This window comes from Etheostoma cragini, chromosome 18 (genome assembly GCF_013103735.1).
Source record: "Etheostoma cragini isolate CJK2018 chromosome 18, CSU_Ecrag_1.0, whole genome shotgun sequence".
NCBI lineage: Eukaryota > Metazoa > Chordata > Actinopteri > Perciformes > Percidae > Etheostoma > Etheostoma cragini.
Genome location: NC_048424.1, coordinates 17,140,674 through 17,144,692, shown reverse-complemented (window position 1 = coordinate 17,144,692; position 4,019 = coordinate 17,140,674). Strand labels below are relative to the sequence as shown.

At 40.1% G+C, this 4,019-nt stretch overlaps 1 protein-coding gene across 6 annotated transcripts in view; it reads right to left on the bottom strand.

The window, feature by feature from the left end:
- The window catches only part of enah (ENAH actin regulator), a 103,514-nt gene that overhangs the window by 59,335 nt on the left and 40,160 nt on the right, over positions 1 to 4,019 (bottom strand). The window lies entirely within an intron of this gene.

Genomic DNA, 4,019 nt, shown 5'->3' with positions numbered 1-4,019 from the left:
ATTGGCTGCTTAGAAATTAAGTGTTAACGAGCAGTTGGACAGGTGTACCTAATAAAGTGGCCGGTGAGTGTATATTCCGGTAATGAAAGCGTATACTGTCTCTACACAGCAGGGCTCTACGGTGCAAGCGTTTCATTCAAATAATATACGTGTGTGTAAATGTAAAATGTAAAAATGTTAGCCTACTTTCACACTTCTGCTTTTTTTGAAAAGACGGCTGCAAAGCTGAGGCTGAGGCTGCAGTAGCTCTTATGAACTATATTTTTGCGTTAATTTGTTGTCTTTTTGTCATCCTTACACATGCAAGTGGAAGAGGAACAACAGTTGCAACCACTTTATCAGCATTGCCCTGATGTGAACCCGCTGCAGAGGTGACGTACAATTACGTTTCTGGAAACCCACTACAGCTCTCTGGTTCACACGAGCAAGAGAGATAGAGCAAGCCTGAGTTACCTTTATCTTTCTTTTACTTTCTTATTTTATAGTCTCACAGACCCTCCTCCACTGCGCTGTAGAAGAAGGTTTGGCTAGTCCACAGCATTCCTGGATGGGAGAAAAACGCGCTGTGGTTTTTTCAAAAGTAGTTCAAGTCGTTAACAGAGAACTCAGATTTGACAGATAGTCTAGCTAGCTGTCTGGATTTACCCTGCAGAGATCTGAGTAACAGGTAACCATAGTCCTCAGAAATCCACCAGAGGTTAAAATGAAAATGAGAAAGAAAAAGGGAAAAGATATCCGGTTGAAAAAAAAGGATATAGGGAATTTCCAGTTTCAATGTCATATGTGCATTAACACCTGAATACAAGTGCAGTCCAACACGTTAAAGCCAGATGGACAGAAAGCATCATCATTTTTGTCAGCACCTATTCTCAAAATAAATGTATTAATATAGCGCTTTTCTAGTCAGAACAACTACTCAAAGACAAAAGAGCAGCAGAGAAATTTAACACTAAATGTAGAGGTATCATGGTTTTTTCAACGGCAAACTCATCCTCCTGTTAGCTGCACAATTAAGGAACGGTAATATTGCTCTAAGGTTGAACACTGCAGAGCTACATCGATAGTGCTGCTTTGTTGTTCCCTAATTATTTTCTAGTCATCTAATGCAGGTCATTATGGTGTACAACACTATCGCCCAGTAATTACCTGGACCATTGACTGGCCTATTCAAGCACCACACTTGTTTCAGGAGTAGTTGGGCCTGATACATACAATCCTCTTGGATTCAATTAGGCTTTGAGCAGCTCACTCACAGAAACCATTAGCTGAGTGAAGAGACCCGGCCCCAGAGAAGGGATCCACAGGTGGCCCCCCTCTCTCATTGCCTTTAGTGACTCTGCCCTTTTCAGCGCCATGGTAACCAGCATCACTGTGATCACACCCTAGAGAGCAGGGTGTGAATCCCCTTAACAAGCCCATCTGACCTTTCAGGAAATTAAATGGCACCTTACTCAAATGGGTCACAAACAATCCAAAGAATAGATGGACATTTGGCTGACTTTTACTGCTGACTTATCGGTTAGAACGCAGTAGGAGAAAGTAGAAGTCATTTCAAGTAGAAAAGCAGTGACAATGCTAAAGCACCTGCCACCCTGGAATTGAGAGAAACAAGGAAGCCAGGTCGGTGAGGTAGAAAAAGGAGACATGCACTAAAAGTGACACCTGATATCAGAAATTAAAACATCTGTGATACCAAAGGACTGGAAGCATCTGCTCTACATCCTGAAACACACTCAAGATGCTGTTTTCTGCAGGGACTTCTCTGTGAGGCATGCATGTTTAGCATGTGTTGGTCACTGTGCAGACGCACCACACAAGTAGTGTACTGCAAGGTGTTTCCAGGGTTCAGCGCGTGTGTTAACTGGGAGCCTGGCAGATTTAACAAGAGTCCAATCACGTTACCATTCAGAACGGGACAGGGAGAACATTGACCACAAGGCTGAGGAGCACTCCCAGAATTTAACCATGGAAACCAACAAGCAAAGCCTTCAGATGAACAACTGTACTGGCTTGTGTTCACACTGCTGTTGAAACAGCAGTGGAATGAGGTTAAATGCCTTCAAAGCTCATGAAATACCCGTACTTCACAGACCAAAGTTGGTGCAGCACTTAGGGCTGTTACCAAAGTTAATCAGATTTTAATCACAATCATGATTTTGGCTTCCCACGGTCAAATTTGCGTAATCAAGCAATATTTTAAATGTGTCATTCCATAGAACGCTTCTACTGCTCTGTAAACCACTTTCTGATTATGAGCCAGTCAGAGTTTCCTGCACCGCACAGCTTAGTTTCTAGATGTAGACAGTCACAAAGGATTGAGTAACGTGAGGAAAATTCCACAACAGATCGCAGTCAGTCATAGGTTGGTCACAAGGTTTACCAGTTTACTATTAAACACAACATTTTATTACATGATTATAACAGCAGTGACCGATGCTAGTTAGTGTCTGTTAGCTCACAGGGCTCTAGGGTGTGACTAACATTTGACAATGAAATTTGTTTTGGTTAATATCAACAAATAACCGTGATAATTAATCGTGATCTCAATTTTGATCAAAATAATCGTGATTATCATTTTGGACATAATTGTGCAGCCCTAGTAGCACTTAGAGGAAACGGGTTATAATTAGTGAAGATGTGTGAAACAGGCTATTTGGTGGACAAGGAGGCCAACAACCCCCAAACCTTTGCTTTTTCTTCTATGTATTTTTGCTGCAAATTAGCCAACAGCTTGAAGTACTTGTTTCCGAACAACATCCACAAGTCCTGTGTCCGTATGTTATTACATCATACTTTGGTATAGACACATAACAGCAGCAAAAACAGCAGATACATTGTTATTAATCACAAAGAAATGAATAACTTCAGCCCTTGTGACTTAAACTTAAATGTAGCTTGACGCGCACGCACACACACACACACACACACACACACGCACACACACGCACACACACGCACACACACACACACACACACACACACACGCACACACACACACAGCTTGCCTTATCCACCAAGCTAATCAGGAAATGAAAAGGGACAAACATGACATTTGTTACACTGTAACGTCTGGGACAGCATATATCTGTGGCTCAACACCCTGATGTTTAACTGTCCATTACACCATTCAGACACAATCTTATAGATTTCTTTTTTTTTATTCACACTCACAAGCGGCCATTTTCTTAACTGAATTCTATCTTTCAAAGGGAACACTTCCTCCAAGTGAACCACACTTTCAGCCCCCTGAGCTTCTGACATTTTAGGAAACGGCATCAATAATTAAGCAGTATCTTCTTCCACAACATTATGTTACAGCTGCTAAATGTAGGAGAAGTGATGCAGTTAGCCATATCCCAACTGGACCCCGAAGGAGAACATGCCATCTCTTACAGACACCGCCAAACAATTTCTGCATGAACACAGAGCAAACGCATTTAGCAGCTACTTTATAAATACAGCCCTCGGATTATATTAATCAATAACCCTTGAACCGACCATTATCTTTTTGAACAATAAATACTACCGGATAAAGTTTTTAAAAAAGTAATTAAAAAGTTTGTTGATTGGTAAAAGAAAAAAAATAGGTTATGCAATATATTGCTTAAATAAACACAATTCTTTTTGCACTTCATGTACATTAAAGTCTCTGTGGTGTCGAAGTGATTAAGGGCTTTTCTTTCATTCTTTATAACACAAATGAAATGGATCAACTGTTGTTTAAGCCTTGTCTTGTCCCTTTTTCCGAATTTTTTTAGTTTTCATTAACACCACTTTACTACTACCGCTGGTTTTACAGCACTCTATTGTCAATACTTCTCATTTACATAGAATTATACCTAATATTTCAGTTAAAAAAGCAGAAATTCTGAATTATTTTGACTAATAGTTAAGATCAGATTAACGTACAGATGAGTTTAGTCAGGAATGAAAGTGATCAATTGTACAAACCCGATTCCAAAAAAGTTGGGACACTGTACAAATTGTGAGTAAAAAAGGAATGGAATAATTTAGAAATC